Source organism: Mobula birostris, chromosome 13 (assembly GCF_030028105.1).
Source record: "Mobula birostris isolate sMobBir1 chromosome 13, sMobBir1.hap1, whole genome shotgun sequence".
NCBI lineage: Eukaryota > Metazoa > Chordata > Chondrichthyes > Myliobatiformes > Myliobatidae > Mobula > Mobula birostris.
The window spans coordinates 72,218,890-72,243,924 of NC_092382.1; the positions used below are offsets into that span (position 1 = coordinate 72,218,890).

A 25,035-nucleotide genomic window follows, 5' to 3' on the forward strand; every position below is an offset into this window, starting at 1 on the left:
ACATTAAATCAAAGGTGGAGTCCCGACCGATATGCAAGCTATCAGTTACCCAGTGAAACCGCGCGACATGCGATGTACCCAGCATACGCGCCGCGCCGCAAATGCTTGGAGGACAGTATCAAAATCCACCTTCCAGCACCCTGACATGGGGTTAAACTGGAGGAATTATCCATGTCATTGCGGCTGTCGTTACAATACAAGGTGAGCGCACGGAATGAAAACTGAAAGGTCCGGAAATGTGCAATTCCTTGGTTACTTTTCACACTAAACTATTGAAACCTGCAGTTGAGACCATTCCATTCTGGAGCAGAATTATAAATCAGTTCTTCCATGTCCAGTGTAATCCGATTTCTGACTTGCTTTACCAAGCTGCTGTTAAAGAATGGAGCCCTCCACCAAATCTACTGACATGCCGATTATCAGATCCTTCAGGCTCTCTGTGACCTACGACCTCTGATGTGACCGACTCAGCGCTGCTGTAAAATGCTCACATTCCCGCTCTCCTGTCACACGGGGCTCGCTTCCTGATGGTTATTGTGATTAATATAATTTTCCATCCAAAAGAGGTTCTTTGATTATCCGCAGATAAGAGGGTCTGGTTCAGATACGACGGAACAGATTGGAAAATGAAGATTAAGATGGAATTAATGAAACATTAGTGTGATCGTGTGTTTAATAATAGCTCGCTTGTGCACTAGGCGGGGCGAAAGACATTGGTTTCTGACTCTACAGATGCTATTTCCTCTTGTTTTCACTATTTCTGTTGTCTATGAATTATTTCCTTCAATTAACGTTCTGGCGAGAGTGACGAGAACGGAAGATTGGCGAAGACTGGCGAAGAACTAATCTACAGCGAGAAATGTCAAAATTACAGCTGAATTATCCTTGAGAGGCGGGGAGCCACCATGTGGTGACTGAAGGACACTGCAGCGGCCGATACGTTTTTTGTTGCAACACACATAAAAGTTGCTGGTGAACGCAGCAGACCAGGCAGCATCTCTAGGAAGAGGTACAGTCGGATGTTGTTGGATGTTGCGCCCTGACCAAAACATCACAGCAAATTCGTCGTGAATTTAATAAATATGCCCTATAAAGTTGGCCCTTGTTCCTGAAGTGGGAACGAAGAGTAGGCAAAATTTCGTTTTCTATTGCTTGCGGGCAGAAAAAAATTGTCCTTAAGAGCAGGATGAATAAGTAGAGAGTCGGAGGTGCGGGGTGTCTGGTCAGTGCTCAATAGCGTAGAACATTGAGCTCCTGGCAGCGTTTCTGTGGTGTAGTGGTTATCACGTTCGCTTTACACGCGAAAGGTCTCCAGTTCAATCCTGGACAGAAACACTCTTTAGGCTCCAGGATTTAGGAGGCACGTGATCTCAAAGATCCCGCGAACTTTTACGGTCGTATTTACATTTATTATCATGGAAATACCCCTGCGGGAAATTGAAAAGGAATGGCCAAAAACCTCGTGCATAATCTACAGAGCAAGGGAATTGGGAACCGTTTTGTTTCGAGACAAGATGATGATGCGAGATCGTATATCGGTATAGAGTTATAGTCACTATATTTTAATATGTCGGTCTTGCTGAGTATTGATGCAACATGTAACTACTTACGGAATATCCCACGCGTGCATGCAGATGAGTGATTAACCACTGATGTTTTTCTTTTCTTCGTCGTTAACGTCACGAATAAGTTTATATTTCGGTATACACTTTGCCCTGTGACTCAACACATAGCTCCCGATGTTCCCTCGGCACCCTGTTACCTCTATTACATTATTAAAACATAAGGGTCAGTTATCCTCATCAAACCGGCCACTGTTACGAATATTATTCAATGTCTTGATGGCGGACTTACCACTGATGTTCCAATCTGCCCACAGTCGATATAAAATATGTATCACTGAAGTTGCAGAAATGTCAGTCAAAATGTATCCGGAGGTATCAGCAGAATGGAAGGGAGAAAACATAAAACTGTACATCGGAAGTAAAGAGACAGATGGGTGGGGAAATCGCGGTTTAATCGGTGCCGCCCACAGTATTCATGCGCTGTATGGAAATTCCTTCAGTTTGTGTTTTACTTGTAGATTCCTCGCCTGCGGGGCCGCGGTTGATGCATTTCACTTACTCGGTCCGGACGTTGTGCCGCTCTTCTGCTGTCTCCGGAATCGGATGACGAGAACATACTCCGCTCGATCTGTCTTTGATATCAGTTCGGTACACTCGAGTATTAATCGACACCGCGCTGTGTTTAAACGTTTCTGACGCGTGTTCTGCAGGAAGGTAAAGCTGAAAAAAATAATGTAGGTAGTAAAGCTGTTTTCTAAAGTTATAAAAATAAAATTTGAAAGTTAAGCATATTACATTAAAGTAAAGAAAGTTGCAATTGAGTTAGTGCAATATAAAATAGCAGATCAAGCATGATGGCAGAATATAGCATTAATGGAAGGAGTCTTGGCAGTGTGGAAGATCAGAGGGATCTTGGGGTCCGAGTCCATAGGACACTGAAACCTGCTGCGCAGGTTGACTCTGTGGTTAAGATGGCATACCTTGCATCGGACGTCATCAACCATAGGATTGAGTTTAGGTGCCGAGAGGTAATGTTACAGCTGTATAGGAACCTGGTCAGAACCCACTTGGAGTACTGTTCTCGGTGCTGATCACCTCATTACAGGCCAGCTGGTGGCGCAATGGGATCAGCGCCGGTCTCTGCAGCGAAGGCTCCCGAGTTCGAATCGCAGTCGGTCCACCGCCGAGGACGCTTTCCTTCCGTGCCGGGTTGAGCGTCGAGCTCCTGACACCACCCGCCAGACAAGGATGGCTGACTTTCTGGTGCGACACGCTCATTACACGAAGGATGTAGAAACTATAGAAAGGGTGCAGAGGAGGTTTACAAGCAGGTTGCCTGGATGGAGAGGGAAGCATGCCCTATGAGAATAGGTTGAGTGAACTTGACCTTTTCTCCGATTAAGGATGAGAAGTGACCTCGTCGAGGTGTATAAGATAATGAGAGGCATTGATAGTGTGGATAGTCAGAGCTTTTTCCCAGCGCTGAAATGGCGAACACGAGAGGGTACAGTATTAAGGTGCTTGGAACTAGGTACAGAAGGCATTTCAGGGGGGAGTTTTTTTTTTACCCAGAAAGTGGTGAGTGCATGGAATGGGCTGCCTGCAGCGGTGTGGAGGCGGATGCAATGGAGTATTTTAAGTGACTCCTGGATAGGTAATGGAGTTTAGAAAAAATAGAGGGCTATGGGCAACCCTAGGTAATTTCTAAATAAGTCCATGTTCGGAACAGCATTGTAGGCCGAAGGGCCAATATTGTGCTGTAGGTTTTCTATGTTCTTTGTTCTAACAGCAGGGTACAGTATAACTGATCAATGAATACGGTTACTTTATATGTTAATGACTTGCATGTTGGAAATAATGATTTTATGGACGTTTGTGGACTAGACAGGGATAGGTGGAGGAATTAGCAAGGCTAGTAAAGAATGCTTACAGATTAGGAGAATCGGCTAAAAATTTGCAGATAGAACACACTGTCAGGAAATGTATGGTCCTGCAGTTTGGTAAAAGAAGTAACATCGTAGATTATTTTCTAAACATAGAGAAAATTAGAATATTTGACGTGCAAAGGGACTCAAAACATTTCGTGCAACACTCCCTGAAGATTAACTTGCAGGTTTCGAAGGTGGTGAAAAGTGCAAATGCGATGTCGGAAAACATTTCGAGAGGAATGGAATATAGATATAAGAATGCATTGTTGACGCTTTAAGATGCACTGATGAGGCCTTGCTCTGAGTATTGGAGCTCCTTGTCTCAGAAAGCATGTCCTAATAATGGAAGGATTCAAAGGTGGTTTACAAAATGATTCCAGGATTGAAAGGTTTGTCATATGCGGAGCATGTGACGGTTCTGGGCCTCTACTCACGGGAATTCGCACGATTGAACTGTTACCGAATCAACCACCTCCTCTGACCCTTTCTGATTACGAGAGGGTGTCTCCCTCTAGAGACTGAACTGAATTGAGCTCCCTTCAGTTTCAGCAGGTGCTGATAAGCATCTTGAAATTCCCTTGGAAACATCCGGAGAGGCCGCTCTCAGAAGGGGGTGTCCTCGGTTGCTCTAATAGTATGGTGAGGTATCTTGGAGAAATCAAAATCAGACCTGCCACCAGAAAGGACACCTTCGCGTTCCAATATTTTCTCAGTTAATCCCTGTGTCCATTCCTCTAACATTTCAGCAAATATAGAGTTTCCTGACACTCCAGCTACTGCCAGAACGTATACTGACAGGTTTAGAATGAGTGTACCTCAGAGTTCCCTCCTTCCGCTCATCGTTTATTTAGCAGGAACTTTCACCTTCTCAAAAGCAGCTCTGAACACAGGGTGAATGGACAAGGTGTTTCTAAAGCTCTCTCTGTTCCTCTGTTTGCATGCTTCCTGGAGCCTTCTCACAACGGCAGTATTTTTCCCACGAGAATCAATGCTCCATCCTTTTCAATCCGATCCGTGCAGAGCATCAATTGTGTGTCAATAGTCTCAGATACTCCAACATCTGATTTCGTAAACTCCTGCTTCAACGACAAGTAACTATCGTATGGGTACTCATCTATAATAAGCCCCGGAATCACAAGGGGACTGACTGGCGTCAACGGTAAGTGCGTCGGATACTGGTTGTAAAAGGATATATTAAGTAAAATAACTTAAGAATCTGTGTCAAGTATGGCTCTAGCAGAAATACCTTTATTCCGTAGAGATACATCAGAGCATGGTCCCACAACTCCTTCAGAAATAATGTTTTGTAGTTTAATATTTCCCTTGATACAGTGATAGTACCGTATCCTCTCATTAACCGTGTTCTTCCGTAGTTTATCTATTATCTTCGCTGTTGACCGTTGATTTACTTTCCGAAGATATACTTGTCCTTCACATCCCCACATGAACTGTCCATCTTCTCCACGGCAGGCACGGTCTAGGGACCCTTCTCAGTAGCAGCCCTCGCCTTGGTGCATCGCCAACCGATATCGACCGGATTTCCTCGCCCTCAGATCTAGGCTGCTCAGTAGCAGCCGTCGAGTTTTCCTGCTCTCTAACTTCTCTGAGTGATTCGGTATAAAGATGGAGGCGGCCACATCTTTCCGGTCATTCGAAGACGTAGAGCAATAACGTTATGTGACATTCCACCCTTCACAGTTTGCTCCATCCTCAAACAATTTCTCTCAGAGAATTGAATGCACCCTTTGTGGTTCAGACAGTGCAGCACTTCTCCAACCTGAAAATGCAGGCAGGCAGTTTTCCTCCTTCTTCCTAAAATGTGTGCCTAAACTTCATCCTGAGATCGGCTGCACTTTCGGCAGTGCCAATAGCATCTCCCAGAGTTTGCCAATTACCTGATGTCTCTAAAGGATTTTCTGCTTGAAGAAACTCAGTATATCAGCCGCCGGACCCTTTAAGCTTTCTACCGGTCTCAGTATTTTCATATGACCTGAGCACTGCCATTCATCCAGAAACTGACACGTCTGCTCAGCCCAAGCCTCATATAACTCTTCTCTATCGGGTGTGGGCTTGACCCTAGAGAACACACCCAGCCTACAATAACTTTTTGTCTCCGCAGATACACCTCTGCATTTATCAGCCAGTGATGTAATAGCCAAACCGAGCTCCGAATTAAAATCAACCGCTGAATGAATCATTAGACCATTCACATCTGACAGCTTCTTCCACTCTGTGAAAGAATTTAAGACTCTTTGGATATGTAGAGGTTAACCTAATCGCTTGTGAATGCTCTTAAAATTTAGCTAAGGTCCTTGCAAGTCTTATAATTTAGCTAAAGTCCTTGCAGGAAAGATGTTATGGCTCTGCAATTACAAATACTGTTGTTCTTTTGAAATCTAGTTCTAAGTTCAAAGTCACGTTGTTTGTTAAGTGTTTTTAGTTACGTATGTTGTGTCTATATAATGAAGCGTGTCTGAGAGCTAAGCAGAGCCCCGAAGCATCCCTTTTAGGTACAGAGGCTCTCCATGATATCATGTAATAAAGTCCTTTAGTCTGAAGCAATTCTCTGAGTCGACCTGATTTATTCTGTCTGCTGCTCCTGACATTTATCCGCAACAGTTTGTTGACGAGGATGAAATCCTCAATTTAGTCTCCTGGCTGAAAATGAGAGGCTATAGGAGCAGGATCAAAATAAAAAGAAGAACCCTCGGCGGGAAAGGAGAAGCAAGACAGAAAGGTGCCTTCCAAGTTGGGAAGGAAAACCGTTCTCCTAGCTGAAAGGGGGAGACAGGTGCTCTGCGTCCAGGCTGAAAAAAGGACGGCAGGGGCGGCCAGTAAGGGTACCAAGGTAGAAATAGAAAACACTTTGGAGTCTGGTATTGCTATTAACTAATGCTGTTTGTTAATAACTACGCCATACAGTCATGTAAATTCAGATACATTAAACAGGTTAGTAGACATTATATGTATATAAGTGTGGAAATATATATATATATAAACAAGCTTCTTCAACCCTAGGGGTAAATGGATACAGTCTTACAATGATGAGTAAAGTCCAGTTCATTTCGTGGTGTTGAGTTGAGCAGTGATGGAGAGAGATATTTGTACTCCAGGGCAAATGCCGAGAGAAGACAATTACGTCGATATTCCACAGATTCCACGACAACAATACAAAATAGCAAAAGTAGGTTTTATCCCCGAAGTTTTTCCACTCCACACACGAAATATCACCGACAGTGATCGTCAACGAATATCCTTCCAACACAACTGGTACCGCAACCGAATTCAGCTACGGGACATCCCAAAGTGGTGGCCACAGGGTACTCCAACAGAATCCACGTATGGATTATCACCAACAGTATTCTATCACTGTGGTACCGTCTTCAAGTGGTAAAACTACCATCCCAGGCAAGGATTATCAGACACAGGTAGTTTCCACACAAGGTTGCCCCAAACACACAACTGTGATAGCCACCTATCCAGTTCCACGACATACGAAATAAATCCAACGGTGATTTGCCACAGGGGTGCCTTTCATCAGTGAACTACCACACCCAGACAAGGGTAACACACAAGTGGTATTCACAAAGGTTTCCCCCTCACCAGAGAACCCACTCCTGCGGATTAACAAATTGACAATCACAGTTTCGCATTCGAATAGAATCAAACTCACCCTTACAGGCTACTTAGAGAGCGAGTCCAAACAGTGAGTGACCTCTTTGTCACTCGGTTTCTTCTGTTTCAAACCTATCTCTCTTCTGTTCTCTTCCTGCAAACTTGTTCTAGTTGCAGACAAGTTGTGGGAGTCATTTATCAATACTCAGGATCGATCTCAACTCACTCCTTTTCGGGTCACTGAAAGTTTAAACCGGCGACCGACTCACTGGTGTCTTTCAATGACCGAATCCATCTTGACTCTGAGCATGTGTTTCTCTGTGTCTGTAGCTGCTCTTGTAAAAGGCAAACGCGCTGCAGAGAAACCATAACATCGATTGTCCGTCAAATGACTCCACCCTCGGTTACCATGATGACTTACGTGCTGATCTTTGCTCTCTCTCTCTTCCCCTCTCTTTCCATGGCAACCCAGAAGCTGACAGCAGTAGTCAGTGTCCTTGTAAAAGTGTAAACACGGGCTGAAAGGCAGACTTTGCCCCTGTCTCTCTCTCAGCAGAAATCCAAAAGATAGTCTCAGTTCTTTCTTGTGCCTTGAAGTGACAGTCCACAGCAAAAACGAACCCCGGGGGTACATAACATGTTGTCTCCACTAAATTAGAAGTAAATCTCATTTTAATTCTAATTTCCTTGATCTATAAATCTTTAATTCTTATTCCACTGTTCGGACTTATTCCCCTGTCTGCGGCGTTCTCAGCTGCTATCGTGAGGCAGAGCATAAATGAGAGGGGTGGCATCTCATCTGGCAACGATCGGGAAGGAAATGTGTTAACCTATCCTACTCAGGATGACCAGCTGTCTCGCTGTTTCCGTGGTACTACCCATGCTCCTTTCTCGCTCCGCTTCGATAAAATCCAAAGGAACGGCCAGTATTTCAAGCTTCACAGAGGCCGAATAAGTTTCATGTGCTGTTTTGTATTTACCGGCCCACAATCTGTTTTAAACCAGTCCAAGCACTGACACTGACCGCGCCAGTGTTTGCAGGGAAGAAGACTAAGTGGGAGTGCAGAAGAGGAATCTTCAATGACAAGCTGTACTTCATAATTTTGCTTGCTTTAAAAGCATGTTGTCAACCAGCTGCACGTAGCTCGGTGCTCTGTAGTGGCATCGACGACAGCGGAAGGCAGGTGGAGCACCACATTACGCGGTGAGTTCTTGCTCCTTGCGTGTTTTTCCTCTAGTGGTAACAGAGACATCGAGGAGCAGATAGGGAGGCATATTATGCAACAGTGGAATAATAATAACGTTTTTGTGACGGATGATTTTAACATTACTAATATTGTCTCGCAACTCCTTAGAACAAGGGGTTTGGATGCGGTTGAATTTGTTGGGTGTGGACAGAAGGGTTTCCTGACGCAATATATATGAAACACTCGGGTTTCCTCGGCTACATAAGTCAATCTCCGACCCCGCCAAACGTGTGGACAAGGTTTATTTGGAAACAGGGGACACGAGGCACTCTGTGCCATTCTCCGGTGATGTGCATGCATATATTTGCGGTGATTGCCTGTATGGTGGATCTTTCAATTTAAAGAACATTCAGTACTGGAAACACGAAACAGAAGTTGGGGTTAGGAATCCAAACTGGGACTTAGAATATATGATGTGGTGTTTTAATAAATTGGAAGAGATGGCGAAAAAGCATTAGCCACCAAAGGTTAACAGCAAGGAAGCAGAAAACCAGGCCCCTCAGAGGGCAGCGGTAACCCATCGAGATCCTTTGCTCCGACTGTCTCAGGCACCGGACTGCACCCTCAGATAACGCCCACCTCCTTATCAGGAGCTCCCCGAACACATGGAATGGTTCTGGGTTTGTCTCAGCAACGTGATCACCAGCGGCAGGGGCAACGACAGCCGCCACCAGGGGGACGGCGCTCAGAACGGTGTAAAGGTCAGAATCACAAGACCGCGGGACGGGCAGGGAGAATCCAGATTCTTCGGCGGGTACATGGATTGGTCTCGTCAGCAGAACTCGATCCAAGGCAGAGACGGAAACAGGGCCCGCCGGTTTCGCAGGTCAGGGGTTGGGTCAGATATTGGTTTTGTGAGATATGGCCATTTTAAAACCTTTGACCCCGGCTGAGCCAATTCGGAATTATGCTCCCCATCCAATTCGGAAACGTGTGGCGGTGCTGAAGCGGTTGATCCAGACCAGCGAATTTTTCACCCCTTGCCGGGAGATATGCAGGCCCTACCGAGAATATTATAGTCCTTTGGCAGACGGCAACGGAGAAAATCCCTGAAGTAAGAATACATGCATCAGGGGACTCGACAGGAGACGGTCCAGTATCATCCAGGGATGTCATGATAGGATGGCTAAGGGATTATAAGCAACCTGATAGCTAAACAAGTAGGTGATTTTGGAGAACTCACGAGATGTATGCAAATGAACGGAGAAACATTTAGCGATTTTATTGCTAGATTTACCAATACGTGGGAAGCTAATGGAGGAATTCCTTAGAATATAACGACCCGCTGGAGTGCGACGCTGCTAAATTGTCTCGGACCTGAGGTGACCCACTCCTTCAAATTAACAAATTTGAATTGGCAAATACAAGACTGGACGGTGTATATAAATGTGCTGATAAATATGGAACGTAATGGCCTGCAGAAAGGGTGCTCTTCGGCCGGCTCAGAGTCCGTGTAATACTCCAGCGTTGCCTATCACAAAACCTGGGAGGCCCGAGGAAGGGGTTTGTGCGGGATTTCAAATAGTGCAACCCAGAACACCGTCTCCGTGATGCTGTCCTCAGAACAGCGGGTTTGAAAGAGATAATGTCCTGTGGATTGAAGACAGGCAAGGAGCCTTCGAGGTTCCGAAGGATGCGCTGAAGCAAGCACCAGACTAGGGTCTGCCGGACTATAGCAAACCCTTCGAGGTGTACGTAAGCTAAAAGGAGCACAGGGCAGTGCAGTGTTGACTCAGGAGTATGGGGCATTAAAGATACCGGAGAGTATTGGGTTAGGGTAGGTTTAGTATTAGAGTTAGGTAAGGTTAGGGTAAGGTTAGGATACAGTTAGGTTTAGGGTTAGGATTAGGTCGGGGTAGGATTAGGTAGGTTTAGCTTTAGCTAGGTTTAGGGTTAGGTAGTTTTAGTGTTAGGGTTAGGTTAAGGTCAGTACTGACCCAGGAACATTGGGGACGAGTGAGACCGGAGGCTTGCCATTCCACCTCATCGCCCCTGTGGTAAGGGGAATGCCAGGATGCCTGCGAGCTATAGCCGCCACGACAGTGTTGGTTCAAAAAGCTGAGCCGCTACTGCTAGATTACGCCTGTACTGTCTTAACGCCCCTTAAAGTGATGCTTCTCCTGATTTCGGCGGCGATCTTGCACCTTTACAAACGTCAGACCTACGGCGCATGAGGTAATTCTCCTAAGGCTAATTTATCATTTAAGAGAGCGCAGGCACTAAACTCTGCCGCGTTAGTGCCTTTAGCAGAGGAAGGCGAACCACATGTCTGCATCAAATCTGTGGAATTAGTTACCTCGCCCCTTTCAAATTTATTCTCTGTGTCGTTAGTAATCCGAACCTGATATCATTCACAGATGGGTCTGCATGCAAACCCAGTGATTATACAATACTTGCCGGATATGCGGTGGTGACCCTATTTGAACGCACGGCACCAAGAGCAAGCAGGCGGTGAAAGGAGAGGCAGAAAAATGATGAGATTTTTTTGTTGCTCGGAATACTGAGATTTATAAACGAGGAGAATGCATTTAATACTTATATACGACTTACATGTCTCAAGCTGTTGGGTGTTCCCTGCCAGACTCTCTTACGCAGAAAGTGGGGGTAAGTCAGGTTCTTCAATGCGTGTTAAAGAATCAATTGTTTGTGACATTAGAGAAAAGTGAACGCCCCGTCCCGAAATTCTCGGTTTTGAATTTGCCACCCCCCAATGAAATCTGCTCGTGGACCTTGAAAAACCCCGTGCAGTGCGAGTCTGTCCTTCAAGCAATTCTCTTAAACAAGTTCAACAATTTTTGGGTTCGCAAACCTGCACAAGAGGTTTATTCAAAAATTTAGCTCAATAGCGGCCCCTCTGACTAATCTCACCAAAAAGACATCGTGATCTTCTCGATGTCCCTGAGGGTTGACACAGCTGTCAAATAGCTCAAGAGCCGTTTTGTTACTGCCCCAGTTCTACGTTCACAGGCTCCCGAGCTACCCTTCCTTGTTGAGGTTGGGGCCCCTGATACTGGTGTGGGTGTGGTTTTATCTCAAAAATTCACTGCGGACCAGAAACTGCATCCCCGTGCCTACTTTTTTCTGTCACTAGCTGAGGTGAATGAAGACATCTGAAATAGGGAACTCCTGGCGGTGAATTTCGCACAAGAGGAATAATGGGATTGGTTTGAGGGGACTAGGCACCCATTCAGACTCTGGACGGACCATAAGTACTTGACTTGTTTTTAGGACGGGAAAAGATTGAATTCCCCGCAAGCCTGGTGGTCACTGTTTTATTTTTATAACTATTTTATTTTATTATACCAAATCGTCTTGGTTCTAAAGATCAGAAACCTGATGCAATTAAGACCCAGATATGCTGCAGAAGTTGGGAGCCCATTACATCGGGCAAAAGGTTATTGATCCCGTCTCGTCGAGTTTATATTCCCAAGATCTGCAAGCCGTAGAAGAGAATAAGCGGGGTTCTTGGACTAGTCGATTATTTTTCCCACCTGCGATAACTTTTGTGATTCTTAAATGGGATCACACTTCTGAGATAACAGATCATCTGACTATCTGCCGGACTCTGGAGTTCATTAAAAAATGCTGGTGGTCCGGCATATATATGGATATTTCTTTGCTCGTGCAGGGCTGTGATATCTGTGTCCAGTACAAAGATCTTAATTCCCTTCCTCAGGGACTTCTTCAACCTCTGCCCATTCCTTCATGCCCCTTCCCCCGCCTTTCTCTAGATTATATTACCTGCCTGCCCCCAATCAATTCCTTTCCCGCTATTTTAGTTGTGGTTCACGGGAATTCCAGTTCATTTCTCTAACTAAGCGATCGTCAGCGTGAGAGACAGCAGATATTCTTATGCACCGAATTTCCGTACAGGTGGTTATCCTACTGTCTTTGTTTCAAACAGAGGTCCCCAATGCAGCTCCAAATTAGGGAAGCATTGTGAACGTTGATTGGGGCTACCTCTCTAGACATTCCTCGAGGTTCCATCCTCAAACTAGTGGACAGAGAAAGAGGACGAACCAGGACCTGGACCGAACCCTTCGTTGCCTTTTGTCCGGTTATCTGTCCTCTTGGAGTGACTATCTTATCTAGTCGGAGTTCGGTAACAATCCTCTTCAACGTTTATCATTTGGTATCACTCGCTTCAAGGTCAATTGGATTTCAGCCGCCTCACTTCCCTGATCCGAAGTTTGGGATACTCTCAGCTGTACATTGTGTTCACAGGCACAAAGAAAATTGGCTCAAGGAGAAAATACTCAGGCCAACGACCACAGAAAGAGGCGGCTTGGTCTTTATTTCTGTATTGGTCAGCGGGTCTGCTTTTCACCTAAAGATCTTCCACTCAAAACTAGAATCACGGAAAATGGCCCCTCACTTTATCGGTCTCACGAAAGTCATTAGGAAAATTAACCCGGTAACATACAAATAACAACTTCCCCGTTCTGCGAGAATTCATTCCACCTCTCATGACCGTACATTGAAACATTTACTTTGTAGCCCCTCTGTAGCCTCTCTGCACGGTCCCTAGACGGCTTCATCCACGTAGGTTAAGGGGACAAATACAATACTTGGCAGACTGCGAGTGACTGGATCAGGAGGAAGAGTTTCTGTTCCTTCCAGGGATATTTTGGACCCTAAACTTATTTCAGAATTACATCGTTTACAGATAGCCCTGGACCGTCAGGTGCCAGCCTTAGGGAGAGGAGTTCTGTCATAACCACGGATCGTCGGTATAGTTTTCTGTGGTCTCTGTTGTTTGCTATTTATGTTTCATATTTTCTGCCTTTTATTAATTATAATTGCAATGCATCGTCGCGCTTCGGGTTTTTATATGTGCTACAGGTTGTTCTTACCTAGCTGATGTATAAGCGGCAATTGTCTTTGGGTACTTCCACTTACTTCTCCTCGAGAGTTTGCTGGTGTCCAAGAAAGTGTCCTTCGAATTTTCTCTCTTATCAGAATAGTTATTGGTAAGCTTGTCGAGAGTCGGGGCTTTTAATTAGCTGGGCGTGGATTACTTCATGCCGCGGAATGTATTAAAAATGCTAGTGCTAACACCTCGGTGTTAGTGGGACTGATCTTTGCCTAGTGAAGTTCTGGCCGAGTTAGTCCGAGTTTTCCAAGACGTTGTAGGTTCTACTGTTTCTTTATGTGTCTATTATGAATAAAACTCATTTTTTTTTTACCCTTCCGCATCTCAATGTGATCCTACCCTTGTGTCGGAAGATGCAGAATAACGTCCATGCCATGCACAATTGCACCTGTTCTGTGGTGCGCATAAAGTTTGTCCTATGAGCAAATTGTAACCATTTCCATAAAGGTGAGATTTAGTCAAAATATAGCGTGACCGATAATGTAATCGCCATGCTTTTCGAGCTAATTAGAGCTTTGTGAGGGCCGTCATTTTTTGTGGGTGTAAGGGACGGGTAACCAAAGTTTCGAACTGTGCGGATTTCTGTGAGGATCGTCATGTTCTGTGGATAAAGGGGACGGGTAACAGGAGTTTGGAACTGACTGGAGATCTTTGGATATCTGCGAGGATCGTCATGTTGTGTGGATATAGGGGACGGGTATCAGGAGTTGGCTTAAATTCCAGAACGAAGGTCAGGACGCACATCAGATTATGCAATAGAACGTGAAAGCCTAGTTTATGAGCATGAATACAAATTCCGCAAATAGAAATATATCCAATTCACTGGAAAGAGAGAGGTAAGTATCTGTTTTACTGACTGGCATGTGTTGGGATGTGAGTCAAAGCCTGCTGCTCCTCGCCTTTCTGTAATTTCCATCAATCACTTTCATGCATGCTCCGCAGGCCGGAGTTCTGAAGGTGTTCCGTGAGAAGTTGGGGTCGGAGGCGAAGTTGGAGCGAGCGGAGTGGAGACAAGTTGGAGCTGAGTTGTTGCGGAGCCCGTCCACCTAAAATAAACAGGGAGGTCTGTATGTCAGGTTGGATCTACACAACCAAAACCGAGGGAATGTCTCCTGTCCGCGAAATATGAGGAAATAAGCGAATTCTATTTGCAATGTGGAAGTGGAGGTTAACGCTTGGGCAAATAGATATCTAATGATGTTTGGCCATTTTAAAAGTTGCCTGTTCAGTGGTTTATGACGACGTCTATAGGCAAGGGGGAAAATACACTCCAGCCGTGAAATGCAAGTCAGAGATGTTGCAGGAAATTAAAACTATTAAGAACGTCGGAAATATCGGCAGTGACAAAACCGTTTTCTGCGCTCGATGCTCACAATGTGGAGTCTTTCTCCAAGAAAACACAAAGCAATACTGCATGATCGCTTTGACTCCTAGTTCCCGCGTGTGCATGTTATTCAGTCTCCATCCTCAACGCCTGAACTCTGACCGGAGGCATGGTTCCAGCAGCATTAAAAACGAGACTGGGTAACTGCATTTCACCTTCCGCAAGCGCGGTACACTCAGTTCTTGTGAGGTCCATGAAAGGAATATTGGTATTTCCGCCCGTTTGCCCGCCTGTCACTCTTGTCTGACTTTTCCGCTGTCTGTCTGTTTCTGTGCATGTATCACGCGTCTGCCTGCCTGTCAGCCCTCCTTCTTTAATCCCCCTCATCTCTCTCTCTCTCTCTCTCTCTCACACACAAACACACACACACACACATGCTTCCTCCCTTCCCTGTCGATTTCTATCACCCCACCCTCCTTCAGTCCTCATTGGCACAAAGACATATGTATAACACTGAGGCCCGGTCTAAAACATAATTCCGAATTACAGTTACTAAAAAGTAGAAGCATCTTGGATGCACAATTTCTTTCGAACATGCTGCCTATTGCAGAAATGTATTATCATCATTATTATTAATGATAATAATAACACAAAAGAATGGGAGGTTTCCGACATGAAAGTTTAACAATATTTGTTTGCATGTACTCTGTCCAGCTGGCTGACTGTTTGGAAATGTACTTTTTATTAATGTGAATACAGACACACAAAATATGAGAGTGGCTCCGGTGCTCTGAGTGGCGCTGAACCTGGGGAATACGGGAATGAATGTAGCGCTGGACGCTGGGAGATCGCGACTCTTGCTGATGACTGGGCGTTCAGCTCCGCCCCCACAATTGGAGATGAGACAGCGCAGAGCAAGGACCAGGTCCTGGGCTGTTGGGCTGAGCTCATTTCGCAGTTTTTTTAAAGAACCGGACTACTGAGGTGACTGGATACTTCATCGCGGTCTTTACCTGCTCCCTGAACTTGGACTGAGTCACTGCGTAGATAAAGGTGTTGGTGCAGCAACTTACGTTCGCTAACGCGTAGCCAACTTGTGCCAAAATATTTTCGGAACCAATGCTGGCCTGTCCTGTCCCTTTGACCTGGTAATAGACGAATTCTACGACAACCGTCAGCCACAGGAGGATGAAGCTGCCAGAGAGGGTGAAAAGTAAAACCACAGACCTCTTCCTGTTCTCCATCTCCGGGTCTCTACTGTTCTCCCGTTTGCTCTGACCTCTGAGCCCCCTGCGGACACGACTGGCCACCAATATGTGCCGGACTGTCAGAGCGTTGAGCAGCAGAATTATAGCGAATGGGAGCAATGGTGTGAAAACAGTATCGAACCAGTCGAGTCCAAGCCAACCTTTGTCAGTGAAGTAACTTGGCTTGGGACCGCAGAACCACGGGAGGTTGTCAATAATCTTCCCAGGTTCCGTTGCGAAGTAAAACGGAATATTTTTCAGACACAGAAGAAGTCCGGTTGTTATTTGCACCACAGCCGCAGTTTTCCCAGTGCAATATTTAGTTTTCAGCTTCTGGCAACAAATGGCGACAAATCGATCAAAGGTGAATGTGACGGTGAACCAGACTGAACAATTTGTGGTTATTCGACGGAGTACGTGGATAACAGCGCACACAGGAGTGATGTCCAGGAAACTCAGTGGGAAGTAATGATATTTGATTTGACTCAGGATTACTTCAGTGACAATGACCAGTAGATCCGCCACCGCCATAGCCACCAGGTAACGAGTGGTGCAGGTGGAGAGGCCGCATTTACCCCGGGGCAGGATGATAATCGCCAGTAAATTCACTGTGTTGTCAAAAAAAAAAACGGACACCAACTGAATTATCGTTCCTTGGATCTGATGGCGAAATCAAATCTCTTAACGAAATAACATGCATTGGGTCAGAGCTTGTCATCCAAAGTAAACACCTCGGGAACCTCCCTTTTTGGGTTAAAGTTGGATTGGATCGATCAAAACACCGGCTCATTGGTTTCAGGCAGCATTTGTGAAGTAGATAGGTGACTTACGACCCAGGTCGCAGCCCTGTATAGCGACAGACACAATATTCCCCACCCAAAACGTCGAATTTCCTTTGTCTCCAAAGATGCTGCCTGACCCGTTGACTTCCTCCAGCATTTTGCCCTTTTATTGCAGACCCCATTATCTGCCTCCTCTTATATCCTTACCTTTGCTGTCAATGGTGATGGTGGCTCCCAACACCCCGATTGTAATTCTAGTGATTGTCAATCCCAATAGTGGTGAACCGAGTTGTCAGATATTGGAGAATAGCCCGCAGCGATGGGGTCCCATAGTGCAGAGTGCACATTGCTGCAGGACCATTAGACTATATGCTCCACGCTGGACTGTAACTAACAATTAGACATCTATTAATCTATCAGTTCATATCAATAATACTTCCTTTACTTTACTGAGATACAGCCCAGGGTAGGCCTAGCAATTCCCCATTTTAATCCTATCTAATCATGAGACAATTTACAACTAATCTAACAACCGGTACGGCTTTGGACTGTGGGAGGAAACAGGAACACCCGGAGGAAACGCGCGCGGTCACGATGGGAACGTACAATCTCCTTACAGGCAGCGGCGGGTATTGAGCTAGTACTGTAAAGCGTTGTGCTTACCACTGCACAACCTGGCCGCCCAAAATAGTTCTCAAAACTTGTGCACGGCGACTCCTTAAAGCTCAAATCATAATACTTTGATGCTTCATTAAAAGGCAGATCTGGCTTCAAATATTTACCTTCATGAAGCGGATTCCCCGATCGTATCTGTTTTACACTTACCATAGCTGGCAAAATTACCGTTACGAGAGTGTCAGCAGCGCGCACAAGGAGTGACAGAATTGAAAGCATTAATCTCGCTTACCAGGAACTCCAATGGCTGCCATAATCACGTACAATATTCCACTGTCACTTGCAAATGTTTGCCACATTTCTGCCGATGATTTTCTCGGCAGTCTTTCCGAGTGGAACACTGGCATGGCAGTTTACCTGAGTCTTTATAGCATTTCCGAGCTCCACGGGGACGTGTTTCAACACTTCCCACGAGCAACAGCAGAGTACAATTCCAACAGGGCAGCCTAAATTTCATTAGTGGTGATGTAATTGTGAGATTCAAACAACTGGAAAATCTGACATTGCGGGAGACACGTCATTCTTGCATCATGTATTCGGCAATGTAACTCCAAATGACTGTGGCCCCGTCAAGAATGAATGAAGCATCTCTAAAACTATGCATAATTAATTAAACTTCTCAGATGTTTACAAAAGACGCAACGATGAAGGGTCGCGTCCCGAATCCCCTTTCCCGTCCGCCTTCCTTCTTCACCCCATTTTTTGCCCCCACCTCAGAGCTCCCAGATTATGGGTGAAAGCTGAATATGTTAAGGGAAATTGAGGAGGGAGAGGTGATGAGAGTGCGGAACGGGCTGCCTGTGGAAGTGGTGGATCCGGGTTCGATTTCGACATCGAAGAGAACATTGGAAAATATATGGTTAGGCGTTGTCCGGTGGGTGGTTGTGCAGGTAATAGGACTAGGCAGAAAAATTAATTCGCCCTTGACTAGAAAGGTCAAAGGCCCTGTTCCCTTGCGCTTGTGCTCAGTGCCGTTAATAATATTCTGATTTGTAATTTTCACAGTTATTCTGTGTTGCTAATAAATGCACCTAGAAATTTCCGGAATTGGTGAAGAAGCTTGGAGAGATTGCGAATGGGAGGACAGGCAGATGATAGAGAGGGGACGCGCTCAGACCAATTGCTTGAGATGTGTCCATTTTAATTCGAGGAGTAATATGAATAAAGCAGATAGAGCATGGATCAGCACTTGGAGTTATGATGTTGTGGCCATTACAGAGACTTGGATGGTGCAGGGGCAGGAATGGCTACTTCAAGTGGCAGGCTTGAGAAGTTTCAGAAAGGACAGGGAGGGAGCGATAAGAAGTGGGGGCGTGGCATGTTGATCAGAGATAGTGTCACGGCTGCAGAAAAGGAGGAACTCGTGGAGAGGTCGTCTACGGAGTCTCTGTGGGTGGAAGGTTGGAATAGGAAGGGGTGAATAACTATACTGGGTGTTTTTTATAGACCACTCAATAGTAACAGGGACATCGAGGAGAAGATATGGAGACAAATTCTGTAAAGGTGTAATAATAACAGGGTTGTTGTGGTGGAAGATTTTAATTTCCCAGATATTGATTGGCCTCTCCCGAGAGTGAGGGGTTTAGATGGGGTAGAGTTTGTTAGGTGTCATGGTCCGGTCTATGAAGTCCGCATTCCGTTTCACGGTCCGGTCCGTGGACTCAGGACTCCGGGTCATCCGGCTGTCCCTTGTTTCGGTTGGGCTAATCATAGGCACCTGATTCCCATTTTGGGGCTTGGAATATTAGATTAGATTAGATTATGAGGACATGCAGTCCTCTTTTATTGTCATTTAGTAATGCATGCATTAAGAAATGTTACAATTTGTTCCTCCAGAATGATATGACAGAAATACAAGACAAACCAAGACTAAAAAAAACTGACAAAAGCCACATAATTATAACATATAGTTACAACAGTGCAAAACAATAACGTAATTTGATGAAGAACAGACCATGGGCACGATTAAAAAAAAAGTCACAATGTCTCTCGAAAGTCCCATCATCTCACGCAGACGGTAGAAGGAAGAAAAACTCTCCCTGCCATAAGCTTCCAGTGCCGCAAAGCTGCCGATGCAGCATCCTAGAAGCACCCGACCGCAGTCCGACTCCGAGTCCGTCCGAAAACTTCGAGCCTCCGCCCACCCCTTCGACACTGAGCACCGAGCGCCATCTCTGCCGAGCGCTTCGACCCCGGCCCCGGCAGCAGGTAATAGGCAAAGCCGAGGATTTGGGGCCTTTCCCTGCGGAGATTCTCCATCGCACAGTAGCAGCGGCAGCGAAGCAGGCATTTCAGAAGTTTCGGCTACTTTGGGAAGCGCGGGATGAGATGGCTGAACCTCTGGCAATGATCTTTGCATTCTCAATGAGGACGGGACAGATTCCAGAGGATTGGTGGATTGCGGATGTTTTTCCCTTATTCAAGAAAGGGAGTAGGGATAGCCAGGAAATAATAGGCCAGTGAGAATTACTTCAGTGGTTGGTAAGTTGATAGAGAAGATACTGAAAGGCAGGATTTATGAACATTTGAAGAGGCATAATATGATTCGGAATATTCAGCATTGCTTTGTCAAAGGCAAGTCGTGCCTTACGAGCCAAATTGATTTTTTTGAGGATGTGACTCAACACATTGACGAAGGTAGAGCCATAGTTGTAGTGTACTGTATATGGATTTCAGCATGGCATTTGATCAGGTTCCCCATGCAAGGCTTATTGAGAAAGTAAGGAGGCATGGGAACCAAGGGGTCATTGCTCTGTCGATTCAGAACTGACTTGCCCACAGAAGGCAAAAAGTGGTTGTAGACGGGTAATATTCTGCATGGATGTTGGTGATCAGTAGTGTGCCTCAGGGATCTGCTCTGGGAACCTTAATATTTTTGTGATTTTTCTAAATGACATGGATGAGGAAGTGGAGGGATGGGTTCGTAAATTTGCTGATGACACAAAGGTTGGTGGTGTTGTGGATCGTATGGAGGGCTGTCAGAGGTTACAAAAGGACATTGTTAGGATGCAAAACCGGGCTGAGAAGTGGCAGATGGAATTCAACTCAGATCAGTGTGAGGTGGTTCATTTTGGTAGGTCAAATATGATGTCAGAATATACCATTAATGGTAAGTTCTTGGCGGTGTGGAGGATCAGAGGGATGTTGGGCTCCGAGTCCATAGGACACTCAAAGGTGCTACGTAGGTTGACTCTGCTGTTAAGGAGGCATACGATGCATTGGCCTTCATGAATCGAGGGATTGGGTTTAAGAGCCCAGAGGTAATGTTGCATCTATATAAGACCCTGGTCAGACCCCACTTAGAATACTGTACTCAGTTCTGGTCACCTCACTACAGGAAGGATGTAGAAACCATAGAAGGGGTGTAAAGGAGATTTACAAGGATGTTGCCTGGATTGGGGAGCGTGCCGTATGAGAATGGGTTGAGTGAACTCGGCCTTTTCTCCTTAGTGCGACGGAGGATTAGAGGTGACCTGATAGAGGTGTATAAGATGTTGAAAGGCGTTGATCGTGTGGACAGTCAGAGGCTTTTTCCGAGGGCTGAAATAGTTTCCACAAGAGGACACAGGTTTATGCTGCTGGGGCTAGGTACAGAAGAGATACCAGGGGTAAGTTTTTTTTATTCTGAGAGTGGTGAGTGCGTGGAATGGGCTGCCAGGCGACGGTGGCGGAGGCGGAAACTATAGGGTCTTTTAAGAGACTCCTGCATGGCTACATGGAGCACAGAAAAACAGAGGGCTATGGGCAAAGCCTAGGCAGTTCGAAGGTAGGGATCATGTTCGGCAGAGCTCTGTGGGCCGAATGGCCTGTATCGTGCTGTATGTTTTCTATGTTTCTATGAATGCACTCGGTATTTTCCTTAATGGGTGAAGAGGTTGCCCAGTGACTATTCCCGTGGTCATGGTCACCGGGACGTCCTATCACTGTGGAGGTATGTCCTCTCCATTCGCTTTCACTCAGCCTGTCACTCATCAAGTTCACTGATTACAAGAAATCACAGAACTCCCAGTGAAGGGAACCCCGACAGAGGATTCCCCGCTTTTCCTCAGTCTGCTTGTGTGGAATGTCTCCCAGTCCCAGAGAATGATCTGGGAATTCTGTGTGAAAACGAGGAATGGGCTGACAATGTTGGACAAAATGCTGAAAGACTTTTTGGAGCTCGGCATGTAAAACAACACACTGAACTGAAAATCGCACTAAAACAATTTAGAATAACAGTGTTCTAGGTCAACAGTGTCCTGGTGCCGGGAACCAGGATGTCACGGACCGATTGCAGGGAATCCTCAAGAGTGAAGGTGAACATCCGGAAGTGGTGCTGCATGTCGGCACAAATGACGTGGGGAAGAAGAGGAAAGACATTTTACAGCGCGACTTCAGAGAACTCGGAAGAAGGCTGAAAAGCAGGACTTCCAGGGTGATTATCTCCGGTTTGCTTCTAGTTCCCCGTGCTGGAGTGGTCGAGAACAGGGAGATAATGGATCTGAATGTGTGGCTGAGGAACTGGGGCAGGAAGCAAGGGTTTACATTCTTGGACCACTGGGGTATGTTTTGTGGTGAGGATGAATTGTACAAGAGGGACGGTTTGCACCTTAATAAACGGGGCACCAGCAGTCCGGCAGGCAGGTTTGACTCTGCAACACGGGTGTGTTTAAACTAAGTAGATGGGGGGGGGAGTGGAGGAACTGGAAACATAAGGATGGAGATAAAGGGAAAGTGAGAATAAGAAAAGTTAAGAAAGATAGCAGAATCAACAGAGCGGAAAGTTCAAGAAGGGATCGTACAGTATGGCAAGTGAAATAGGAACTGATATGGGAGGTGAAGGGAATAATGAATTAAAAGTATTGTATATGGATGCACGGAGTATAAGAAATAAAGTGGATGAGGTTGAGGCACAGCTGGAAATTGGTAAGTATGATGTTGTGGGAATAACAGAGACATGGCTTCAAGTGGACAGGGCCTGTGAAATGAATATTCAAGGTTATACGTCCTATCGAAAGGACAGACTGATGGGCAGAGGGGGTGGGGTGGCAATGATGGTGAGGAATGATATTCAGTCCCTTGCGAGGGGGGACATAGAAACAGGAGACGTAGAGTCAGTATGGATAGAACTGAGAAATTCCAAGCGTGGAAAGACCCTAATGGGAGTTATCTACAGGCGCCCAAACAGTAGTCTGGATGTAGGGTGTTAGCTGAATCAAGAGTTAAAATTGACATGTCGCAAAGGTAATTCTACAGTTGTTATGGGTGACTTCAACATGCAGGTAGACTGGAGGAATCAGGTTGGTACTGGACCCCAAGAAAGGGAGTTTGTGGAGTCCCTCCGAGACAGACACTTAGAACAGCTTGTACTGGAGCCTACCAGAGAAGAAAAGGCAATTCCAGATTTAGTGTTGTGCAATGAACTGGATTTGATCAGGAACCTCGAGGTAAAGGAGCCATTAGGAGGTAGTGACCATAATATGATAAGTTTTAATCTACAATTCGAGAGTGAGAAGGGAAACTCGAAAGTGTCAGTATTACAGTTGAACAAAGGGAACTATGGTGCTATGAGGGAGGAGCTGGCCAAAGTTCAATGGAACAATACCCTAGCAGGGATGAGAGTGGAACAGCAATGGCAAGTGTTTCTGGGAATAATGCGGAAGGTGAAGGATCAGTTCATTCCAATGAGGAGGAAAGATCCTAATGGGAGTAAGGGGAGGCCGTGGCTGACAAGGGAAAGAATGGACAGAGTAAAAATAAAAGAGAAGAAGTATAACATAGCAAAAACTAGTAGGAAGCCGGAGGATTGGGAAATTTTTAAACAGCAACAGGAGGTAACTATAAAGGCAATACGTGGAGAAAAAAAATGGGGTACGAAGGTAAACTAGCCAAGAATATGAAGGAGGATAGTAAAAGCTTCTTCAGGTATATGAAAAGGAAAAAAAAAATAGTTAAGACCAAAATTGGGCCCTTGAAGACAGAAGCGGCTGAAATTATTTTGGGGAACAAGGAAATGGCAGAGGAGTTGAACAGGTACTTTGGATCTGTCTTCACTAGGGAAGACACAAACAATCTCCCAGATGTAATAGTGGCCAAAAGACCTAGGATAATGGATGAATTGAAGGAAATTTATATTAGGCAGGAAACGGTGTTGGATAGGCTGTTGGGTCTGAAGGCTGATAAGTCCCCGGGACCTGATGGTCTGAATCCCAGGGTACTGAAGGAGGTGGCTTTAGAAATCGTGGACGCATTGGTAATCATTTTCCAATTCTATAGATTCAGGATCAGTTCCTGTGGATTGGAGGGTGGCAAATGTTGTCCCTCTCTTCGAGAAGGGAGGAAGAGAGAAACAGGGAATTATAGACTGGTTAGCCTGACGTCGGTGGTGGGAAAGATGCTGGAGTCAATTATAAAAGATGAAATTACGACACAGCTGGATAGCAGTAACAGGATTGGCCCGAGTTAGCATGGATTTACGAAGGGGAAATCGTGCTTGACTAATCTTCTGGAATTTTTTGAGGATGTAACTATGAAAATGAACAGGGAGAGCCAGTTGATGTAGTGCATCTGGACTTTCTGAAAGCCTTTGATAAAGTCCCACGTACGAGATTAGTAGGCAAAATTAGGGAACATGGTATTGGGGGCAAAGTACTGACATGGATTGTAAATTAGCTGGCTGACTGAAAAGAGTAGTGATTAACGGGTCCCTATCGGAATGGCAGGCGGTGACCAGTGGGGTACCGCAGGGTTCAGTGCTGGGACCGCAGCTGTTTACAATATATATTAATGATTTAGATGAGGGAATTAAAAGTAACATTGGCAAATTTCCCGATGACACAAAGCTGGGTGGCAGTGTGAAATGTGTGGAGGATGTTATGAGAATGCAGGGTGAATTGGACAGGCTGGGTGAGTGGGCAGATGCAGTTTAATGTGGATAAATGTGAGGTTATCCACTTTGGTGGTAAGAGCGGGAAGGCAGATTATTATTTAAATGGAGTCAAGTTAGGAAAAGGGGAAGCACAACGAGATCTAGGTGTTCTTGTGGATCAGTCACTGAAAGCAAGCATGCAAGTACAGCAGGCAGTGAAGAAAGGTAATGGTATGATGGATTTCATAACAAGGGGAATTGAGTATATAAGAGCAAAGAGGTCCTTCTGCAGCTGTACAGGGCTTTGGTGAGACCACACCTTGTCATGGTCCAGATCGGGGTCTGTTTTCATTTACTTTGTTTATGTTACGATCCGGACCGTTGACTGCCTGTTTCCCTTTGGTTCCATATTTTCCCGTCTCCGTCGGCCTTGGTGATTAGAGGCAATTTACTCTTGGCTGAACCAGTAGTTCATAGTCTCCGGCTTTCAGCTGTTCGGCGCGGGAGAGTCTGCAAAGTCACTAAAGGTACGGCGTGCCAATGTCTTGGCTGGAGCAAGTCTAGTCTCCGCCCGAAGCGAGTGCCGGTAATTCGCCTTTCCTCACCGGAGCACTCCTGTCAAGTTACCTCGCCAAAGCGAGCCTGCAAAGATTCCTCACCGAGGTGGGTCCGTCAGTTAACCAGCCGGAGGGAATCAAGAACCGCTGTCTACTGTTCCCGGGCCGAGTCGAGAGCTCGCCACTACCCGGAGGCTCCAAGTCATGTCCTGGCTCCTGGGGCATTCAAGTACTAAGTCAAGTCCTGTTCCTGGCGGCATCCAAGTTTCGAGTCAAGTCCCTTCCCTGGCAGTCTGTGGTTCCTGTCCTATCCCCCGCCCCGTCCGAATCCCTTCTCTGCCCCTCTCGCCTCTAGTCTTCGTCTGCAGCCCTCGC

The 25,035-nt window shown here is 45.8% G+C and overlaps 1 non-coding gene across 1 annotated transcript; it reads left to right on the forward strand.

The window, feature by feature from the left end:
• The first annotated feature begins 1,262 nt into the window (after positions 1-1,262).
• Positions 1,263-1,335, forward strand: trnav-uac (transfer RNA valine (anticodon UAC)). Its single transcript has one exon. It is a non-coding gene; the product is annotated as a tRNA-Val (tRNA).
• Positions 1,336-25,035: the final 23,700 nt, after the last annotated feature.